The 24079-nt window shown below is 44.0% G+C and overlaps 1 long non-coding RNA gene across 2 annotated transcripts; it reads left to right on the forward strand.

The window, feature by feature from the left end:
• The first annotated feature begins 354 nt into the window (after positions 1–354).
• Positions 355–24079, forward strand: LOC121828037 (uncharacterized). Of its 2 annotated transcripts, XR_013049964.1 has the most exons (5): positions 355–3629; positions 13060–13160; positions 19685–19812; positions 22698–22772; positions 23941–24079. It is a non-coding gene; the product is annotated as an uncharacterized LOC121828037 (long non-coding RNA). The 2 variants fall into 2 exon arrangements; XR_013049963.1 differs by lacking the exon at positions 19685–19812.

The raw sequence follows: 24079 nt of genomic DNA on the forward strand, positions 1-24079 counted from the left end.
CACCCTGGGAAAGGTAGTTCGGTGCAACCTGGCATCTGGACTACAATTCCCAAAATGCCCCGGGAGCGGGCGCACCTTCGGACGCGGTCTCCGCAGCCTGGAGGTGGTAGTGGGGTGGTGCAGAAGTGGGGCTTCGAGTATTTAAACACACCCGGTCAAGACGCTGGAGACTAGTTTCCCAGCTGCATGTCCCACTCTCTGGAGCTATTTTATCTGGCTTGGCCTCGTGGACCGAGGCACTCTGGGAATTGTGGTTTCAAACAGGTCTGGATTGACACCTGAAGGACGCGGCTTAACTGCCTCGCCCCCAGTTGTGCTTGGGAGTTCCCCGACGTCATGGGAGAAGAGGTACCGAAGGCGGGGGGTGGGGGTCATGGTGCCGGCAGGGAGCCGAGCAGAACCCCAGTGCTGAAGGAAGCAAAGCAAGTGTCTTCCCTCCCCCGACCACGATGAGAACTCTTGGGAAGCCCGAGTGTCGGAAAAGGAACTGCAGGAGGCCCGATGCTGGGAGCTGAGGGCGGGGGGAGGAATCTAGGGACCAAGGTACTGTCCGCCTTAAGGCTCCACCCCAATCCATGGCTCTCCGCGTACCCAGATCTGCCTGGTTCTCACCAGACACGTTCATGCGGGAACTTTAGACACACCTACTGCTTTCTCTTAGAGACTCCTTCACTTAGAAGATGCTGGGTTAGCCGGGCGTGGTGGCGCACGCCTTTAATCCCAGCACTCGGGAGGCAGAGGCAGGCGGATCTTTGTGAGTTCGAGGCCAGCCTGGGCTACCAAGTGAGCTCCAGGAAAGGCACAAAGCTACACAGAGAAACCCTGTCTCGAAAAAACCAAAAAAAAAAAAAAAAAAAAAAAAAAGAAGATGCTGGGTTTCCTTGGTATCGCCTGGGTGAGGATAGGGTACTGGGCTGTGTGATTGGCATCTGTCAAATGCGAAGGATTTGGAAGGGAACTGAGACCTTCTCTGCTCCTAGAGTACCTTGCATAGGCGATACTGATGTGCCTAACCCCTAACTCCCCTGACCCCTCCCCCAAGAAATACATAGTTTTTCTCTTCTTTGAGTATAAATTTTTCTCCTCCACTTGCTCTTCCCACTTCTTAATGATGCAGCTGCCCTCTTGACTTGCAATTCATCATAGAATTTTTGCTTCAGGCACCCGAGGATGATCTAGAAGGGTGCCCCCAGGAAAGGAAAAAAAAAAAAAAAAGATGTCTCTTGTTTAATCTGAATATTGAGCTGGGCTGGGCTGGGGTGGCTGTTGTGGTTTCTTGTTTCATGTGGTGCCATAGTTATCTAACTCCACGGAGAGAGATAGCATCTTTCCTTCCGGAGAGAGCCAGTATTGCCACCTCAGTTCACACAATCCTGAAGCCACCTTCAGGGTGAGACTCAGCACCTGCTGAGCATCCCCTTAATGCAGCCCACGAGGTGTGTTCTCCTCACCTTCCTTAAAAGGCTTGATTTCTGTCTAAAGAAGCTTGGCATGTATCTTAAAATAGATGGGAAATCTTATTTGGCTTATAGACCCTTAGCTTTCTTAGCATCCATTAACTTTGACAGACTTAAAGAATCTGTTAGTTAATCTATCAGGCCCTGTTGCCTTATCAGGTTTTATTTTCCTCCACTCTCCAGCTCCAGACCAGGTGTGCATTAATCTCAAGCTTCACTTGAGACCTTCAAAGCTTTCCAAAGGCAGTAAGGCAACTAACACGCATTTATTAGGTTCTTGCCTGGATGATAAACCACTGAACCACTGTTGTAACAGAAAAGGACTAGCAACAATCATTCCTGTGGGTTTCTTAGTTAGTTAGTTAGTTAGTTAGTTAGTTAGTTAGTTAGTTAGTGTGTGTGTGAGAGAGAGAAACAGAAAGAGAGAGAGAGACTCACTGGGTAGCTTTGGCTGGCTTGGAACTTACTCTATAGATTAGGCTGGCCTCAAACTCACAGAGAGGTGCTAAGACACCTGGCTTTTTTTGGAAAATGTATAGCTTGATCACAATCTGAGAGAGGAGGTTTAAAAATAAATGAATAAATGAAATGACTACAAGACTAGATTTATTGCTTTGCATTCTTTTAGAGACTAATATTAATAGCAATTATAACTACATTTTTTTCTAGTTTCACATATATTGGATTATTTAGTCCTCACAACAACCTATGAACTAGAGTACTATTATTAAGGTCACTTTAAAGATGAAGACCTGGAAGCACAAAGATGATAATTTGCCCAAAATCACACTGATAGTAGCGGCAACACTAGGATTCAAGACCAAACAGTTTGGCTTCTGAGCTCAAAGCTAAGCTGTCTGCTTAGGAAGAAACTGACTAAAAGGCTTGAGCATAGGTAGGAATAGATGTGGCTCTCCATAGCTCCGACCATAGAACACTTGGATTTGATACCCATCAGCCACAAAACCAGAGCTCACTAGTTCTTGAAAACAACGTAATCTCAAATGAGGCACTCTAATCTGCAAACATACACTTTCTCTAACATGTCCCACCACGCCTTGGGTCCCTGTTCAGTTTTTCCTCTATGTACCAGTGCAGTGAAGTGCCTTCTGTTTACCTCCGCGGACACCCAACACAATCTTTTATGGAGAATGTGTTCTTAGCAGTGCTTAAGTGAACTGAATAATTTCCTTTAGCTACCACAAGAGAGCAATCTGAGGTGGAAAAATGGACATGCTGTAGATCAGGTGAACTTGAACTGGGTCTGGGAGACACTGGGTATGTTCCATTAAAGGAAACTGACATTTACTATGCAACTATATGTCCGTTACTCTCTAAGCACCTAGCATAGTATCTTGTTCAATCCCCAAGGTTGCAGTGCCTGGAAAACTGATACTGTTGACTGTATCAAAGTAGATTCTGTTACACTATTATCTACCATTTTGTGTGAATACTGAAGATGTGAAAAGTAGCCCATGGGCATGTGTGTCTTCTTAAGTTTGGGGGAAATTATGTGCCCTGTGGTGTTGCTAAATGAGTCATGTAGACCCTGTAATAGAAATGGTATGATGCACCTTGTTTTAGTTAGGTTTCTCCAGCTGTGAAAAACACCATGGCCAAAAGCAACTGGGAGAGGAAAGGGTTGATTTCAGCTCACAACTGTCAGGTCACACTCAGTCACTGACGGTAGTCAGGGCAGGAACCTGGAGGCCAGAAATGACGCAGAGGCTGTGGAGGAACACTGCCCAGTGTCCTGTTCCTTCACCAATAGCTTCTCCTGGACTCTCTTCAGGGACTCTAACCTTGCCACATGGTGCCAGGCTTCGCCTTCTCTCCATGACCCCTTCAGTCCTGGGACTTCAACTGCAAAGGAGACTGCACCTTCATCAGTGGCCTCTCCAGACCTCTCTCCAGGAACTCCAGCCCTTCCACACAGCTCCAAGACTTAGCGCTCTCCAGAACCTCATCATGCCTTCAAAAAAACAAAACAAAACAAAACCAATGGGTGATTGATTCTACACTGCCAAGTTCAGCTGCCAGTATGGGATGCAGCCTCAGGCTCCCCTGTGTACTGACCCTGAGGAAACTCCTCCCAGAAGATTTTGTCTCTTCCTATTCACAGCTGATTCTTCAGCCCCATCTGACCAGTACATATTGTCCAGCAAAGCAAAGGTTTCTTTCACTTTAGCAGTTCTTTGTTTGTTTTCTCAAGATAGGATTTCTCTGTGTAGTCCTGACTGTCCTGGAACTCACTCTGTAAACCTCCAGCTCAGAGATCCGCCTACCTCTGCCTCCTGAGCGCTAGGATTAAAGGTGTGCACCACCAGCTGCTGCAGTTATTAATTCAAAATATCACATGGCCCCGGTAGAGTCTTTTTAAGAGACTCTCCGGCTTTCCTCTGAAACTTCACAAGCCAGGCCTATCATCTGCACAGAGCTTGGGTTTCTGGGTTTAGTTCCCACGACAGTTCATTAAGCTCTGAACACTCAACTTTCCCAGCCTAAAGTTCCCAAGTCTTCCCAAACATGGTCATGCCTGTCACAGCAATACCCCACTATTCTAGTATCAACGTCAGTATTCGTTATTTTTCTATGACTTTGATAAAGCACCATGACCAAAAGCAACATAGGGAAGAAAGGGTTTATTTCGTTGACAATTTATAGTTCGTCATCCAGGGAAGTCAGGGCAGGAACCTGGGGGCAGGACCTGATGCAGAAGCCATGAAGAAGTACTGCTTACTGGTTTGCTCCCATGGCTTACTCAGGACCACCAGCCCGGGGGTTGACACCACCCACAGTGAGCTGAACCCTCAAAGCTACATCAGTCAAGACAATGCACCGCAGCCAATTTGGTGGGGACATTTTCTCAGTTGAGATTCCCTCTTCTGAAATGACTCTAGCTTGTGGCAGTTTGACATAAAAACTAACCAGCACACATGAAAAAAAAAAAGGGAAGAGCAACTTCAGAAAAAAATGAAAGGACCACCATCAAAGGCCCCAGCTAAGTGTTGAGGTTCTACCTCGTAACCTTAGCAGTGGTCTATAACTTCATTTTATCCATGTGGAATCGGAGGCCGATGGGGTTAAGATCAGTCAATGGTTGCTGCACAAACCCACAAAGGGCAGAGCCAGAATCAGAACCAGACTGACCTCAAAACCCACATCGGGTTCTGTGCTGCTATTTCTGTTGTTCCATTCTGTGTGGCCCTCTCACAGCCCAGTGGAACTTGTTAGAAATGCACACTGTTGAGCCCCACCCAGACCTGCAAAGCCAGAGGGCTAGATAGAGGCGATGTCTTCAGACACCCAGAAAATTCCAGTGGATGTTCTGGTTTAAGAACTACTGTTTGGCCGGGCGGTAGTAGCGCATGCCTTTAATTCCAGCACTCGGGAGGCAGAGCCAGACAGATCTCTGTGAGTTCGAGCCCACCTGGGCTACAGAGTGAGTTCCAGGAAAGGCGAAAAGCTACACAGAGAAACCCTGTATTGAGAAAAAATAAAAAAATAAAAATAAAAAAAGAACTACTGTTAGGCAAAAAGAACCAGTGAAAACCAGTTCCAACTCAAAAAATTTTAAATTGGTTTTATTTCATCCTCTGGTTAGAAAAAGAGCTACATGTTTACTGGAAAAAGTATAAAAAAGAAAACTGAGATTTCTTATTCAATTTCCTTTTACCATTTGCTCTATATACATACAGCCATACAGACATATATATTTGTATGTATATGGTGTATGTATTTAACATGCTAACAGGTGCACATGCAGCTATATGGTTTCAGAACTGATGTGGGTGTTGTCCTCTCTCACTTTCCACCTTGCATACTGAGGCAGACATCTCACTGCAGGCAAAGCTGCCCATATGGGCTGGCCGGACGGACGGCCTGCTCTGAAAATCCCCTATCTCCACCTGCTTGCTGAGGTTACAGGCGGGCCACTGCACCCACATAGTTTCCACAAAGGTTCTGAGGATCTGAACTGCTGTCCTGGGATTGCAGAAAGCACTTTCTCCACTAAGCCATCTCCCACGACCATAGACACACGCTTCTAAGCCATTGTTTTGTGTATAGTCTACTGTTTCATATTTATGTATTTTGTACGTTTAATTGTGTTTTCCATGTCACTCGATATTCTCTAAAAGCAATACTTTAGTGGACGCTTAGTAATCATTCTTTCACTATGCAATATTTTTGTTTTATTTGAATATGTTGCTGTCATATATATATGATTAGAATGGATGTCCTTTTGCTTGTTGGTTTGATTTTTTTCCTAAGGCAGTTTCTTGGTAAATGAAATATCTCTGTCTAAAGGTAAGGTTGCTCTACAGCTAGAGAACCAACATTCCACAGAAAAGTTACCAAGGTTGCTTTAGCTTGCTGATTTGGCTAACAAATATGTATTAAGTGCCTTACATGTGTTAGACCTAGACATTTTGTCGATTATTATAATTGACAAAATATAGTTCCTGCTGGGAACTGAAGTTCCCTGTGGTGGTGGTGGGGAACACCTATTTCAAAGATTCTCCAGGGCTTATTGACTGATATTGACTGATGAGAGCTTCCTGATTGGTCAGAGTTGGAGTGTTGCAGATCCAGAGACAAATTCTCAGGGGCTACCTTTAGCCCCTCAGGAGCCATTCACTGTCCATCTTCTTATCTGACCTAAACTACTTGTGAGAAACCCATTGGGACTTATTTACTCAGCAGACCACTAGCTTCCAGCAACCCTGATGACAAACTAAAAATGTCATCAGATAGCATCCAAGCCTGCAGCGGAGATTGCAACCCCTCCCGGCCTTGCTGTGGCTAGCCTAGCCGACGTTCCCAGGAAGTATTTGAAAAGTACCTTGTTTTATGACAGTCAGCTCTGTTATTTCTAAGATTTCATGGAACTCAAATGTGTGTTCCCAGACCAGAAGTGGAATAAACCACTTCTGATTCCTTTTGAGGTGAGAGCTGTGTTTTGCATTGTGCCGAAAAGTTCTTCCCATTTGGTTAGGTTGAGATTGTCCTCCTTCAGGTCCTGAGCAAGGTTGAACACCTTCATGACTTTGGGGTTAAGTTTTGGTCTTTTTTAGACAGTGTACGCAAAATAGCCGCAAACTCACGCCATACCTAAAGCTGACCTTGAATGCCTGACTCTCCTGCCTCCATCTCCAAGTGCTGGCATTACTTTTGTGTTGGTTTCTTTATATCTCAATTGTTTTCTATTTGTATTTCTATAGCAGCTATTATCAGCAGAGCTTCCTGAGCCTGGCTGTCACATGAGCTGCTCTGCAGCTTCCAGGAGCAAGTGTCTCATTTGAAGGAGGTGGTTCCATAACAACTGTTCTTTAATTTTTATTATAAACACACAGGCATGCACATGATTAAAAATGCAAATAAGCCGGGCGGTGGTGGCGCATGCCTTTAATCCCAGCACTCGGGAGGCAGAGCCAGGCGGATCTCTGTGAGTTCGAGGCCAGCCTGGGCTACCAAGTCAGTCCCAGGAAAGGCGCAAAGCTACACAGAGAAACCCTGTCTCGAAAAACCAAAAAAAATAAATAAATAAATAAAAAAAAAATAAAAATGCAAATAAACCTTGAGCTGGAGAGATAGATGACTCAGGTTCAGAAATGCCTCCAGGGGCCAGTCATGGTAGTGCACACCCTTGATCCCACTGCTTGGGAGGGAGAAGCAGGTGGATCTCTGTGAATTTGAGGCCAACCTGGTCTACAGAGTGAGTTCCAGTCAGCCAGGGCTCCACAGTGAGACCCCCAAACCAAAACAACAACAAAAGAAATGTCCTCCGTAACTCTCATTCAAAACAGTAGCCTCTGCTGCTTTGGATCTGTGTTTTTCTTCGGCTCTGGCTGCTGTTGCATCTTTTCAAACATCTGGGAGATGTTTGTTGTTTTGTGGAGTATTTTTCCAAGACTTATTTTTTTATTTTATGTGTGTGAATGTTTTGCCTGTATGTATGTGTATGCGCCATGTGTGCAATGCCCGTGGAGGCCAGAAGAGAGCATCAGACCCTTGAAACTGGAGTCACAGATGGGTACGAGCCATCTATGGGTGCTGAGTACCAAACTCAGGTCCTCTGCAAAAGCAGCCAGTGCACTTAACCACTGGCATCCCTTTAGCCCCTTGTCAAGTTTTTATTGTAGTGGTGGTCTACATATCGTTAGACAACCATACTATGAATCTTAATGTTTTTCTGAGCAAAATAAGTTTGTGTTTTTTTTAAACAAATGTGTTAGGAGAAGCTAAGGGGTGTCTAGTTAGTCTTAAATGGGAACTCACCCCTTTATGATGAAATTGTTGTGGTGCCAGCTGGGCATGGTGACTAAGGCCTATAATCTCAGCACTGTCAAGGCAGAAAGATCAGGAGTTCAAGGCCAGTCTCCATTACATTACAAATTGGAGATCAATTATATAAGACCTTATTTAAATTAAAAAAAAAAAAAGGAAAGAGAAGGGACTGGAAGGGAAAACAGAAAAGAAGAAAACAAACTCTTGTATTGATTATTTGGGCTGGGCACCTAAGACATTGAACTAAGACATGCTTGTTATAACCAACATAAAATGTAGGTTGGAGTTCCTGAAGCAGTGGGCAGAGATGAGATCTCTCGTTTATGAGTCCTTGTGGCCACAGGACACATTTTAACCTTGGGCCTGTGGTCTGTATCTAGGGAATGTCAGGAAGTTTTGCCTCAGCCATATAGAGATCAAACCCAGGACCCTGGCAAAGTCCTGCAAAGGATCAAAAAGCACCTGACTGGCTGTCAGCTCAGAGCTGAGTGACTCCTCATAATTGTGCTGCTTCCACATGCACACATCTTACATAACGTGTAGAAATATTTTTTTTCTTTATATATGTGTTTTGCCTGAATATGGGTTTGTGCACCATGTGTGTGTCTCCTGCCCCAGAGGTCAGAAGAGGATATTGGATACCCTGGAACTGGAGTTACAAATGGTTGTGAACCACCATATGGATGCTTGGAATTGAACCCAGGTCCTCTGCATGAGTGGCAACTGCTTTTAATCTCTGAGTCATTTCTCCAGGGAGAAATAATTTTTTTAATTAAAAAAGTGACGGGCTAGAGAGATGGCTCAGAGGTTAAGAGCACCAACTGCTCTTCCATAGGTCCTGAGTTCAATTCCCAGCACCCACATGGTGGCTCACAACCATCTGTAATGAGATCTGGTGCCCTCTTCTGTATACATAATAAATAAATAAATCTTTAAAAAAAAAAGTGACAAGAGGAACTGTTAATCATTCTGCCATAACAGCAAACATTAACTGTTGTAGACGAATTTCTAAAATAGTCTTATTAAATAAAAAACACGGAGCCAAATATAGGGGTGAAAGCCTTAGATCAGGGAAACAGGGAAAACCACCAGCCAACCTCACCTCACCAACTCTGCAGCTTCCAAATTCGAGTTACTTCCTGTCTACCCACGATTTTATTGCCTTGCTGTTCTGCCCTCTCATTGGCTCTCTTAGCCCAGCTACCTCACTTCCTCTTCTTACACAGCTCTGTCACTGTCTGTCTGTCTGTCTGTACAGCCCTCCAGGCCTCTATGGTTGGTCCTGGGATTAAAGGCATGAGTCATCACGCTTGGCACTGTTCCCTAGTATGGCCTTGAATACAAAGAGATCCTGCCTGCTAAAGGATAGGATTAAGAGTGTGTACTACTTAATGCCTGACTTCTTTGTTTACTTAAAATGGCTCGCTATTTCCTTTGATCTCCAGGCAAACTTTATTTATTAAAGCCCAAATAAACTATCACCACAAACTGTACGCAGGCACACCGGAAGCTGTGCTCTCCTCATCCCAGCACTGGTGGTGGAGTGCTGTGTACATGTCCACCAAGAGACCTCCTTCATCTCTTCTCTTAGGTGTGATATAGCCTGACTGCGGAATCCTGAGCCTCACTTCTTAGGGGAGCCCAGCAATTTCTCTTAACCCATCCCACCACTGTTTCTTAAGCGGCAGCTAGAATCCAACTACGAATTGTGTCTCACACCTTGCTTCCTGGCCCAAGCTGAGCTGTCTGCCAGTGGCCATCTCCCCACTATTTGGGAAAATTATGGAGGGCCAAGTGAAAGTCTCTGAGCTGTGACTTTATGGATAGTCTTAAAATATGATGCATGCAGGAGATGGGAAGATGGCTTAGAAGTTAAGAGAGCATAATACTGCTCTTGCAGAGGACCTGGATTCAGTTCCTAGGACCCTTGTCAGGTGGCCCACTGCCGCCTGCAACTCCCTTTTCAAGGGATAAGACGCCCTCTCCTGGCCTCTGTGAGCATCAGGCACCCATGTTGTACACAAACACACTTGCCAGCAAACAATAATACACATGAAATTTAAAGAAAAAAAGTGTATCTTTAAAAAATAAAATAAAAATAAATCTTAAAAAACAAAGTGACGGGCTGGGCAGTGGTGGCGCACACCTTTAATCCCAGCACTCAGGAGGCAGAGCCAGGCAGATCTCTGTGAGTTCGAGGCCAGCCTGGTCTACAGAGCAAGATCCAGGACAGGCACTAAAACTACACAGAGAAACCCTGTCTCAAAAAAACCAAGTGACACATGCGTATGACAGTCGGATTGCAGACTGCAGCCCCAATCTCGGTTCTTTACAAACTTCAGTATTTGGGGCCTTCCTCCAACTATCTTTCCCAAATGGTCCTTTTTGCTGGTAGAACTGCAGAACAAAAAGACAGAAATGAGACCATGGTAGAAATTTAGTCTTTCCTCGGTGCCTCTGCTAAAACCAACCATGAAATATCACACATTCTGTGTGAATTATTACAGTGCCTGTCAGATGTTACTATATGTCACTAAACTAATTTCAAAATCCCATAATCTCATAATTTCATGCATTTTGAAGCTCACATATAGAAATTCCCACCACAAGTCTAAGTAATTGCACAAAATATAATTTCTTATAGGTTAAAATACTGTCATTATAAAACTTACATCATTGTTTCAGATGTATTCTGTGAGGATTCAATTCAACACACGTGAGCCTGGCATGATCACTTGGGACTGTAATCTCAGCACTTGGGAGGCAGAGGCAGGAGAATCAGGAGCTCAAGGTTATCCTCAATTATGTAAACAGTGAGTTTGAGGCCAACCTGGGCTACAGGAGACCTTGTCTCAAGAAACAAAACAAACAGAAACCACATCTGGCAGGTTTTAAAATCCATCATCCATTTTAAAGTCCCAGTGGGTGTGGGTGCTTTCTGCCGAGCCTGACGTAGCCTGAGCTCCATCTCTAGGCCCTCTGTGGGGGAGGGAAGGAATCAATTCCCACAAGTTGTCCTCTAACCTCCACACAACACAAAACAAATAAATGTTACATTATTTGAAATTAAGATACCAAGTCCTTCTATAATTTCATATTGGAACATGTATTTCAGTCCTGCCAAGACTGTATCCTAAAGCAATATAATTTTATGTTGCAAATTCTTTCGTTGACTGCATCAACATAATTCTTTGTAATAAAATAGGGACGTGCATATAAATTTGAAATTTTAATTTCCTGTGAGTTTAGGTTTCTAAGTATTTAAAAAATCTTCTTCATTGACATATGGCATTGGTTGACAAAACTTGTCAGAATGACATACTAAGACCCACTCAAAAAAATGAACAAAATGTGCCAGAAATGCATTTTTGTTAAGATTAGTTTTTAAAATTTTTAATCATGTATAGTGTATGTGTTTGCACATGAGTGTGGGTTCCCTCGGAGGCTAAAAGCATTGAATCTTCTGGGACTGGAGCTACACATCGGTGTGAACTGCTTGACATGGGTGCTAGGATTATATTCTGGTCTCTGGAGTAGCTGTACAAGCTCTAACCACTGAGATATCATCTCTCCAGCCCTAATGTCTTTCTTTTTTCTTTGGGTTTCTTTTCTTTTGTTTTGCCTGCATGTATATGTGCACCACATGTAGGTCTCGTGCTCAGGAGACCAGGAGAGGACCAGGAGTTACAGATAGTTGTGAACCACTATTAGGGCGCTAGAAATCTGGCCCAGGCCCTCTTCAAGAGCAGCAAATGCTCTTAGCCTCTGAGCTGTCTCTAGAGCCCCATTTCCTTCTTTTTTTTAATTTGTAGATGTGTGCACATGTGTCTGCATGTGTGTGCACACACATGTACGTGCGTATGGATGTCAGATCAACTGCTAGCCATCACTCCTCAAGTCCTATCTGTACACCTTGTTTTTTGAGACAGGATTTCTCACTGGCCTGGAACTTGCTGGTTAGATAGGGGTGGCCAGGGATCTGCTTGTCTCCCCCTCCCCAAGCTGAGATAACCAGCGTGTTACCATGCCTGGCTTTTCTACAGGCGTTCTAGAGGTTGAGCCTAGGCCCTTCTATTTGTACAGCAAGCACCTTACTGACTGACTTATTTCCCCAGCCCCACTTATTTGCTTCTGTTGTTCTTGTTTTGGGGGGTTTTTTGTTGTTATTCTGTTGTGTTGTTTTGTTTTTCAAGACATGATTTCTCTTTGTAGCTTTGGAACCTTTCCTGGAACTCACTCTATAGCCCAGGCTGTCCTCGAACTCACAGAGATCTGTCTGCCTCTACCTCCCGAGTGCTGGGATTAAAGGCATGCGCCACAACCGCCCTGCTGTTGTTCCTGCTTTGAGACGGGATCTCTTGTAGTCCAGGCTAACCTCTAACTTGCTATGTAGCCAAGGATGGTCTTGAACTCCTGGCTCATTGATTCCACCATCCTGTGCCCTTTTTTTTTTTTTCTGTTGTTTTGTCTTTGGCACAGTGGCTGCACCTTAATCTACCGCTATTTCAGCCAGCAATTGTGACTCTGAAGATAGCAGCCTGCTTCTCTGTTCCCTCAGGCACTGGCTGTATCACTGCCTCTAAGGTAGCTTTAACTAAATCTCTGTCATTCTATTAAAAAATAAGACTGAGTTTGAAAGCCTGGGGTGAAAACCTGCTAGTTCAGAGAGGTTGGGTAGCAACTAACTAACCTCTCCTTTGCTGGTGTCTCCTCAAAAGCCTGTCCTGCTTCACCAAACCAAAAAAAAAAAAAAAAAGCGCTGGGCCATGGTGGTGCATGCCTTTAATCCCAGCACTCAGCAGAGCAGGCGGATCTCTGTGAGTTCGAGGCCAGCCTGGTCTACAAAGCGAGTTCCAGGAAAGGCACAGTGTTACACAGAGAAACCCTGTCTCGAAAAACAAAAACAAAACAAAAAAAAGCCTTGCACTCAAAGTCCCTCCCTCCTACTCTGAGGTATCTCTCTATCTCTTCCAGACGCCCTCTGATCCTCTATGATTGCTTTCTGTCAACTAGTTGCTAACTCAGCCTCCTGACCCAAGGTTAATTTTATTTTATTTTATTTTATTTATTTATTTATTTATTTTTTGGTTTTTCGAGACAGGGTTTCTCTGTGTAGCTTTGCGCCTTTCCTGGCACTCACTTGGTAGTCCAGGCTGGCCTCGAACTCACAGAGATCTGCCTGCCTCTGCCTCCCAAGTGCTGGGATTAAAGGCGTGTGCCACCACCGCCCGGCTAATTTTATTTAATTAACACAAATGCTAACTTGGGGTTCACAATGTGATTGAAAATCCCTCCACACTTTTTATTTTGACAGATGTGAGCCTTGGGAGGTTTGCTCAGTGTGTGAGTGGAGAGGACTTGGGACCTTCCTGTAAACAGCATCACCTACTGCTTTGCACTCCTAACGTGAGCTCTGTGAGTTCCAGACCAGCCTGGTCTACATGGCGAGACCTTGTCTCTAAAAGACCTCTACTCCCCAACACTGTGTTACCCGTATTTATTTATGTGCGTGCATGTGTGTATGTGCTCACACACCACAGCATGTGTGGAGGTCGGAGGACAGCTTGCAGAAGCAGTTCCCTCTTTCCACCACGTGGGTTCCAGGCATCAAACTCCAGTCGTCAGGCTTGGGGGCAGGTGCCTTACCCACTGATTATCTTCACTGGCCCTTGAAATTATTTTAATATATTAATATTAATATATTTTATTAATTATTGTTAATAATTAATATATTTTAATACTATATCAGCTTGTACCTGATTGATCTTTTTAAAATTCTCTCAAAGGAGAGAACTGGAAACTGGCCATGCTGAGCCACCTTAGTTTCTTGGAAATATATCAAAAAAATATTTTCAAGATTTAGTAAATGACTCCTGTTATTGCCCCAGTTCTCATTTAATCCAACTGGACTAAATTATTGCTTCATTTAGTCCAAGGTTCTGAAAAAGGGTTGAGAAAATCGAAAAATATATTAGTTTCAAAGTGCCTTTGCCAATGCAGTAATTCTTGGTAAAATGCTCTTGTTACAATGTGTTATCTATCAATGTATCTTTGCTCAAAGTGAAAAGATGAAGATTTTACTCATTGTAACTTATAATCATGTCTGTCCTATAATCTAGTTAATAAAAGTCTTCTGTCAGGCCACCGTACAAATCAGACTTATTCTGTGGGGGAAAGAAAGATTAATTTTCAATACAAATATATGTTTACATATGACTCAGGAAAAATAACAGACCACTGGGAAGTGAGTGATGGACATCATTTGGCTATATGTATGTGGGAATGTGTGTATGTGGTATGATAGGGGAGTGTTGTGTAAGGTGTGTGTGTGTGTGTGTGTGTGTGTGTGTGTGTGTGTGTGTGAGAGAGAGAGAGAGAGAGAGAGAGAGAGAGAGAGAGAGAGAGAGAGAGAGAGAATGTGTATGCCCATGTGCATGTATGTAGAGGCCCAAGCAAGAATTTGGTTAGCCTCTGCCACACTCTGCCTTATTGCCCTAAGACCAGGTCTTTTACAAACCGAAAGCTCCATTTGGTGTTAGCGCTAGTCTGACAGCAGCAATGGCCAGTCTTTCACATGGGCACAGGGATTCAGATCGGGTGCCTGTGCTTACATACAAGTACTCTTACTCACTGAACTATCTTCCAGGCCTCTGGCAACACTTTTAAAGACGAGATCTTCAGGTATAGCAGTGCAGGCCTGTGATCCACCTGTACTCAGGAGGCTGAGACAGGAGGACCTCAAGTTCTAGGCCAGCTTCGCCTACATAGTCTTATCAAAAAGGGTTGGGGGCTAAATGAAATTTTAAAATAAAAACAAGATTAAAATATTAATATTGTAATTTTTACATTTGCTGTTTATTGTGTGTGTGGATGATATGGGAGTATGAGTAAGTAGAATGTACATATAGAAGCCAAAGGACCTATGGGCCTTGGCTGGGAAGTACTTCTGGGAATTGTCTGCCTGCAGACTAGGAACCAGACGTGAAGGTAGGCCCCTGGGCTACCTGCCCATTTGTTATTTTGTCCAATACAGTCCCCAAGTGAAGCCAATGCACACTGGAATGAAGGCTTCCCACCATGCTTTCCCACCCCTGGCTTCCTAGGTAAACACTGTGCCTGGCACAGAGCAGGTGTCTGTTGAGTTGAAGTCGGCCGTTATCAGCACTGAGTGGGCCTCTGGGAGGACAGGAAAATAGCTGCTCAGGGAGGTGGCCTGTGCCAGTGTCTGCAGAATCCTCCACCTCTGTCAGCACTCTAGCTCCTGGGCCCTGAAAGCACCTGAGTGTCCAATCTTAATCCCAGGCTAGAGACTCCTCCCAGACAACCTGCTGTGTACTCTACCTCTTCAAATGGAAGGCTAACCCATCCTGCCACCATATGAAACTTTAGAAAGTTGCGTGAGCAGCTGGCAATAGGCCATCTCAGAACTTCTATTTTTACCCTTTGAGTGTAATCAGTGGGAACATACTGTGACCAAAAGGGCGAATTATGAGTTGGCACGGGCCAGCAACCAGCATTCCTGAGCAAACTGACAAAGGAACATGCACAGAAAGCAAAGGAGCATGACTGTATCATGGCCAGACTTTGGACAGTGATTTCTGATTTGTTACCAGGGAGGAAAAAAAATATATGCTTTCAAGATTCAAATTGGAGTCAGGCATAGTGACACACACTTGTAATCCTAGCACTGGGAGAAGGAAGAGGCAGGAGAATTAGGAGTTCAAGTTCATTCTTTACTACCTAGTGAGTTCACGGCCAGCCTGGGCTACATGAAGTCCTAGGGGTAGGGGAGAATTCAAATTGGTTGGGCTGGCCAATTCAAATTGGTTGGGGAAAAGTTTTTATAATATCTGATTTTTCTAGGAACAGTAAAATTTACTATGCTCTCAGCCTTTTCTCCTGTAAATGATTAACTCATGAGTTTAATTTCCATCCTCTGCCATTCTCTCACAACAAAAATAATTCGAGTCAGGCATGATAGCAAGCAGATTGCTGTGAGTTCAAAGCCAGCATGGTCTACATAGAGAGAACCTGTCTCAAAGCAAACACAAAAAATCTGCTGTTGAATATAGTGGCCCTGGCCTATAATCCCAACCACTGTAATCTTGGCTGAGGTAGGTGATGGCAAGTTCAAGACCAGTCTGGGTCACAGAGTGAACTCAAGGTTGGTCTGGGCAATTAGCCAGACCTGTTTCAAAACAAAATGTTAAAGAAGGCTTGAGTATAACTGAGTAAAGTGATTGCCTTACATGCACAAGGTCCTGAGTTCACTCCCCAGTACTCCCAAAATCTGTTGAGGAGGGGAAAGGAAGGTGTGGGGACAGATAAGAGTGAAGTATAATGATAAATAAGAAAAATGTGATTAAATCAATCACTCTGTATGCTAATTAAAAAATAATAATTTTTAAAAGTTGAGGGAAAAAATCTATGCTGAGTGCAGTACCACATTTGAAATCCCAGATGTTAGGAAAACTGAGGCAGGAGGATCACTTGATTGGACAGCAACACATTGAGATCCTGGTTCCAAAAAATAAAACTATAACAATAATAATAATAATATTTTATTGTCCAAATAGATCACATTACTGACAATTTTTAAATTTTCATTTCATAAGTTGCACCACTATGCTAAGTAAGGCATTTTGACTGTCTAATGGTCTTTCTTACCAAAAAAAGTAGCGAAGGTTAAAATGTGTAGTTCTAGCCAGGCACCGTGATGCAGGCCTGTATGCCAGCAGTGGTAAGGTGGAGGCAGGAAGATCAGGAGTTAAAGGTCTCCTTGCTACAAAAGTTCTAGACAACTCTGAACCTCATGAAACACTGTTTGAAAAAAAAAAAAAAAAAAGTCAAGGCTGGAGAGCCAGTTCCCTGGTTAAGGGCACTTACGGCTCCTGTAGAGGAACTGGGTGGAGCGCCCAGCAACACATCAGGCAGCTCACAACTGCCTGTAACTCCAGCTCAGAGGATGCAACACCCTCTTCTGACCTTCAAGGGAACCCAAATACACACATGTGCACATGCACACACACAAACACATACACACATACACATAAAATAAATCTTCACAGGCGGCGTGGTGGCACACGTCTTTAATCCTTTCTTGATTTGGCTAAAAACCTGGGCTTTCTCCTTTGTCATTATCTTGTTTGGATAGGTTGGCTTTGTTTTGTTTGGGGAGGCAGAGGCAGGCAGTTCTCTGTGAGTTCGAGGCCTGCCTGATCTACAGAGCTAGTTCTAGGACAGCCAGGACTACACAGAGAAACCCTTTCTCAAAAAATAAATAAAATAAATAAATCTTAAACAAAACAAAACCAAAACACTCTACATGTGGGTTTAACTGTCCACACATTTATTAAGAAATATATTTTCAAGCTGGGAGGTGGTGGCACATGCCAGCACTCAGGAGGCAGAGGCAGGCAGATCTCTGTAAGTTCGAGGCCAGCCTAGTCTACAGAGCGAGTTCCAGGACAGGCTCCAAAGCTACACAGAGAAATTCTGTCTTGGAAAAAAAGAAAGAAAGAAAGAAAGAAAGAGAGAGAGAGAGAGAGAGAGAGAGAGAGAGAGAGAGAGAGAGAGAAGAAAGAAAGAAAGAAAGAAAGAAAGAAAGAAAGAAAGAAAGAAAGAAAGAAAGAAAGAAAGAAAGAAAGAAAGAAAGAGAGAGAAATATATTTCCTGGGGCTGGAGAGATGGCTTAGCAGTTAAGAGCACTGGTTGCTCTTCCAGAGGTCCACTGTTTGACTCTGCACCTGGAGGGTGGCTCACAACCTTCTGTAACTCCAGTTCCAGGGTATCTGATGCCCTCTCCTGGCCTCCAAGAGCACCAGGCACACTTGGAATACACAGTCATACATGCAGGCAAAACCGCCAAACACATTAAAAAAAAAAAATTAAAAAGCATTTTTACAAAAAAATATTTTCTGAGCGACATGGGCTGCTAAACTCTTCATGAATGTTCCAGATGAGAATTTGTAGTTGAGCTGTTCTGCATATAGCCTTCCTCCGGCTAGCTGTCTGGGTGATGTCAGCCCACCATCTTCCTGCCTCTGGGACTCTTTCCAGGGGTTGAACCCAGGAGCTTCCCGTTTTTGTTCTGAATGATGTTTACTGGAAATGAGGGCTGCTAATAAGATCTCACTTCGGATAGCTTTGTAGGGACAGGAAGAATGGTTTGGATTTGGCCGAAAACCTGGATTTTTCTCCTTTGTCATTATCTTGTTTAGATAGGTTGGCTTCGTTTTGTTTTGAAATTACTTCTTGTGGGAAACCTGGGAAGAATTCTGTGAACATTCTTCCTCCCATTCCTCTCCTTACTGAGACCACCCCCCCAGTTCAGCTACCCCACCCACCCTGAGACCTGCACACTCACACATCTGCTTCAGAGAGTGGATGGAGACAGCCAAAAACCACAGACTGGATGGCTGGGTCTACACTGCTCAGTTCTTTGGGAATTGGAAGGAACTTGGAATATTTGAGTATGGATAAAAGAGACAAGGAGATTTGTCCAAGATTCCACAGTTGTGGCAGAGCAGAGGGGGGAAATATGGGTTCATATCTTCAAGTTGAGGGCTGGAACCTGTTCACATCATAAGCATTTTCCTTGGAAGTTGTACACAAGGCAACTTGAAGAGTCCCTGATTAAAATGGTTCCAGATGCCAAGAGGCAACCATATAAAGAAATTGCCTTTAATTTAGAGATCAGCCAGGAGAAATGAAAAGGAAAAGCTCCCAAATACACGGACTTCTCCACACCCACACCCCTTGATAGATTGTGAGATCTCATAAGTATGTACAGTTTTTCTTTCAAAGTTTCAACATGAAAAAAAACTTCAGAACTAATTAAAAATTCAGTCATCATAGAAACACTATACCATGCTATATGTTAGGAGGTAAGGTGTTTGTAACAAATTCACACAAGGCTATGGTATCATAACACCTGGAAGGTCAGCATATTAGTATTTTTCTTGGTACTGTGATAAAATACCTGATAAAAGCAATTTGAAGAAGGAGGGGTTTTTTTGACTCATAGTTCGAGAGTGCAATCATCATGGTGGGGGTGGCTGGCCATGCTGCATCCACAGTCAGGAAGCAGAGAGGGGTGAATGCTGTTTTAGTTTGCTTGCTCCTCCTTATTCTGCCCTGGACCCCAGCCCACAGGACGCCTCCCACATTAGGGGTATGTCTTCCCTCCTAGTTAAGTTGTTTTGGAAACATCCTCACAGACACACCCAGAGGTATGTTTCCATGGTAAATCTAAATGTAATCAAGTTGGGGATCTCTCATTTAACATCTACTGTTGGATTGCCACATCTGCCTTGGAGGGAGTCCACGTGGGACACAGTTGTCACTGAAGGCTGAAGCTATGTTGTGGGTGTCCTCTGATGCTCCATTCCAGTGTGAGGAATGATATCAAGCAAAGAGAAGCACTCAAAGCTCAGAAGTGTCAATGGTGGACACGTAGAAGCTCTTAATTCTCTTTATTTCTGGTTTTCAGGATGAGACATTTCTCCTCCCTGAATGAGGAGGAGCAGAGAAAGGGAACATATACTGGGCAGGGGAAATGGAAGCCAGAAAGTGAGAAATCAGAACTGTTCCAATTGAGTTCAAGACTCCCTGCTTGGAGAAATAATGTCTTAGCACTAAAGAAGATGTGGTCTGGGGTTACCAAACACTTGTCATTGATATTTAGTACATTATGAAGAATCGGAGACATAACAGAAAACTGGTTACATTATTATGATTTTCAGAAGAAAAAAATGGCAGGGACAGAAAACTATAATTGTCTGTAACCTCAGCTCTCTGAGGCAAGACTAGAATGGGCTAGCTTTGTAAAGTTCTTAGGGACTTCACCAGGGTCGTATTACAAGAGAGCAAAGTAATATGACCCTGGTGAAGTCCCTAAGAAAGCAAGGGCTCAGGTTTCTCCTCTCTTCCTTGACTAGGTCACCAACAAAGGAGCTTGGGGACATCCAAACCACGCTGCCATCAGTCAAGCATTTCATGAAGTTTTCATGACTTTGTTCAGGGCAAGATGGAGAAATGGGAACTAGATTCTGGTGCTGTAAATGAGGTAGCAATCAACCAAGCTAGTGACTGAAAAGGGAAGTTTTCCTGTGTGCCCCAGCTGCTCTCAAATAATCACTCAGAGGCTTAATATAAATTATAAATACTTGGCCATTAGCTCAGGCTTGTTACTAACTAACTCTGACACTTAAATTAACCTATATTTCTGTGTATGCTTTGCCACGTGGCTCATGGCTTGTTACATTTTTTACATGGTGGCTGGCTAGCTAGCATCTCCTGACTCCACCCTTCTCCTTTCTATCATCCTTAGTTTGGTTGGCCCACCTACACTTCCTACCTGGCTACTGGCCAATCAGTGTTTTATTAAACTAATTTGAGTGACAAATCTTTACAGTGTACAAGAGGATTATTCCACAGCAAGTGACAGGTGCTGTCAAGATGTCTACAGTGTTGAGGCCCAATCAGGACTCCAGCCTTCACCAGACCCTCAGCAATGCTTGGAAAATAAATATACACAAGGCATGCTCATCAGATTTGTAGGAGCTGGAGTTGGAGGCAGGATGAATGTTAGAAGACTAAAAATCCATGGGTTGGGGGAATGTCTCAGCAGCTAAAAGCACTTCCTATTCTTGCACAGGAGCTGGATTTAGTTCCCAGCACATACATGATGGCTCACAACCATCCACACTCCAGTTCTAGGGGATCTGATGCTCTCTTCTGATCTACACAGGCATCCCAAATGCAAGTACTGCATATACATATGTACATGCAAAACACTCATACACATAAAATACATTTTAAAAAATCAGTAATTAGATTTCAAATGAATGAAATGTAAATGGGATGGTAAGGAGACCTAGAATACACAAGAAAGAATGGGCTATACCTGTTTTAGTAGGAGCTGAATGGCAACATCAACAACAGCAAAACCCCTAAGATTTGGCATGTTTCAGTGTTGTGGTAGTGTTTGGCAATAGTTGAGATGGGGTTGGTGACACTTTTGTCAATTTCTATGGTCTAAATATTCCCACAATAGCCAAGGCTATCTATTGGATGTCATTTAATGAATAGTTTGGAAGAGATGAACAATAGTATTCTGTGATGTGTAATGCATACAAATATAATAATGTAAATAACCACAAGAGAAAAGACAATAAAATATACTAAAATTATTAGAAAGGAATGAGTTTTGGTTTGGGGGTTTTTTTGGAGTTTTTGTTTTGGGTTTTTTGGTTTTTCAAGACAGGGTTTCTCTGTGTAACAGCCCTGGCTGTCCTGGAACTCACTTTGTAGACCAGGCTGTCCTGGAACTCACAGAAATGCACCTGCCTCTGCCTCCCAAGTGCTGGGATTAAAGGTGTGAGCCATCACTGCCCAGCTGAAAAGAATGAGTTTTCAGTTTTACTTTCTTCTAGATGGTATCTAATTTGTAGAAATGCAGGGTTTCTTCGTTTTTATTAATGTGTGTGAGGGCACCTTTATCTTCTAAGCAATCTTGATGGCCCAAAATGTAGGGTGATGATTTGAAAGAAAATGGCCCGTAAAGGAAGTAACACTATTAGGAGGTGTGGCCTTGTTGGAGGAAGTGTGTCAATGTGGGGGTGGGCTTTGAGGTCTCCTATGCTCAAGCTATGCCCAATGTCACAGTTCACTTCCTGTTATCTGTGTATCAAGATATAGAACTCTCAGCTCCTTTTCCAGCACCATGTCTGACCGCATGCCACCATGTTTCCTGTCATGTTGATAGTGGACTAAACCTCTGAAACTGTAAGCCACCCCAATTAAATATTTTTCTTTATAAAAGTTGCTGTGGTCATGGTGTCTCTTCATCAGTAATTGAAATCCTAGAAAGTATAATATGGTGGTATTTTATTTGTACTGAAATGTGATTTTATTTGTATGCCAATAAATAAAGTTAGCCGGGCAGGTGGATCTCTGAGTTCGAGGCCAGCCTAGGCTACCAAGTGAGTTCCAGGAAAGGCGCAAAGCTACACAGAGAAACCCTGTCTCGAAAAACCAAAAATAAATAAATAAATAAATAAATAAATAAATAAATAAATAAATAAATAAAGTTACCTGGGGGTCAGAGCTAATAGCAAGCCATAGCAGAAGCTGGGCGGTGGTGGTGCACACCTTTAATCCCAGCACTTGGTAGGCAGAGCTAGGCAGATCTCTGTGTGTTCAAGGATTACAGCCAGCATGGAGACACACACCTTTAATCTCAATACCAACCATAGAAGACCTGGAGGTCTGTATAGATGGGCAGTGATGAGGAGGTCATGTGGTTGGGTTTACAACCAATGAGAAGGCAGAATAGAAAAGCAATAAAAAGGACAAACACACAGGATGTAGGTCTCTTGCAGAGAAGGACAGCAGCAGCTGTGAAGGGTAAGGTTTTAGCTCTTAGCTTTTGCTCTGACCTCTTGGGCTTTTCAACTTTGCAATTGGCTCTGTGTTTATTTAACAAGACGGTTACATCTACAGTATGATGCTGTAATTTTTTAAGACTTAATTCGTGTGTGTGTGTGTGTGTGTGTGTGTGTGTGTGTGCAGTGCCTGAGGAGACCACAAGAGGGCACCATATCCCCTGAGGATGGAGTTACAGGTGATTGTGAGTAACAGGAGTAATGGGAACTTCTCAGGTCCCCTGGAAGAGCAAGCACTCTTTACCTCTGAGCCATCTCTCCAGCCCCCAGGTTTTGTAATTGAACAGCGGATGACATCCAATCCAGGGCCTTGCACAAGCTAGGCAAGCATGTTCGTCTTTGAACTATGCTCCATCCCACACTCTGGAAAAATTTCTAAATGTGTTCATTGGCTCTTGCAAGTTCTTGTGTCCAGGTTCCCACCATGGTAACAAGAAAAGTGGTAATAGGTACAGTGTTGTGTGAAGCTGTCAAACCACACCCAGATTAAATCATTTTATTCCAGAGCACGCGACTCACGGGACAACTGTTCTGAGACTGGATTGGACAGCAGGGATGACAGAACCCCAAAGTCATGAATGTGAGAACCCCGGACAGTATCGGGCTGCTGAGGCCAGAGCTGAAGACCACTGGCTCTCAAACATGGGAAGACTGTGGGGAGGGAAAGGAATCAGGGAACAGATTTCTGCCAGTGTGAGAAGGAAACCACGTGGCTGGTGGGTTGGAGACCAGCCTGGACTCTATCATGAATCATGAGTTTCAGGCCAGCTTGGGCGTTAGAGTGAGAGCCTGTCTAGAAAGAAAAAAAAGGAAGGGAAAGAGGGAAGGAGAAACGGGAAGAACAGAGAAAGCAGGGAACAGGAGGGGCTGAGACAAAGGAATGGGCTGAAAGAAAATCCTGCTAAATATGGACAACAGCCTGTGGGAACAGTGAGAAGGTTCCGACTGCACCTGGGGCAGGTAACCCTGAAGACCCTCCTCCGGGTCCCCACCGCTGTCGAGGTGCAAGCAGAGGCCCCTCGCTTGTGCCCCTCCCCCAGGCCAGGCACAGTGTAGAACACTAAAACAGAGCCAGAGCCAGCCTTTAGCCAGACCTGTAACTTCAGCGCTTGTGTTTCTGAGGCAGGAGAATCACTGCAAGTTCAGGGCCAGCCAGGGCTTCACGGGGAGACCCTGTTTCAGTCCTCCGGCCGGAAAAGGTTAAAAAAGATTAACAAGATGGTGTGTCTCCAAGTGTCTAGAAGCATCTTTTTTTTTTTTTTTTTTTCTGATTGTGTCATTGTCCTCCATTTACCCCTCCCCCACGTCCTGTGTCCTGCTGTGTGGAGGCAACATGAAGGCCTAGACTTGACTTTACAGACTCCATCTTAGGGAAGGGCCACCATCGTAGACCACCTGGTGACCGGAGGCTGTACTCAGTTCCAGGAAGACCCTCAGGAATGTGCCATGACAACTCCAACAGATACCCTAGGAGCAGTCAATTAAGAAACAGGGCAGTAAAGTTTAACAAGATCCAGATGCTCCTGCAGACATTCTGTCGGAGGTTTATGGCCCTTGAAGATATCCAGATAATCCTGCTCAGCAGGTTGTGGTTCCCCGCCAAAAGTCTAACCCCATAGCTTCAAATGTGGTTTCACGCCGAAAGTCTAGACCAATAGTTTCAAAAAAATCCCCTTGCCCCCTATCCCTTCTACCCAATCCTAAGATGCCAAGGCATGTAATTCCCAGCTTGTGGTTTTTCCCTTTAGAAACTCCTACCCCTGGTCTCACTGCTGCTGCTGCTGCCGCCGCCGCTGCCACCGCCGCATTTCCCTCCATCTGCTGGGTGGCGGCCCAGGTTCGCCCAGGTTCGAACCTGACAATAAAAAGACCCTTATGTGCTTGCAT

Source organism: Peromyscus maniculatus, chromosome 3, assembly GCF_049852395.1.
Source record: "Peromyscus maniculatus bairdii isolate BWxNUB_F1_BW_parent chromosome 3, HU_Pman_BW_mat_3.1, whole genome shotgun sequence".
Classification (NCBI taxonomy): Eukaryota; Metazoa; Chordata; class Mammalia; order Rodentia; family Cricetidae; genus Peromyscus; species Peromyscus maniculatus.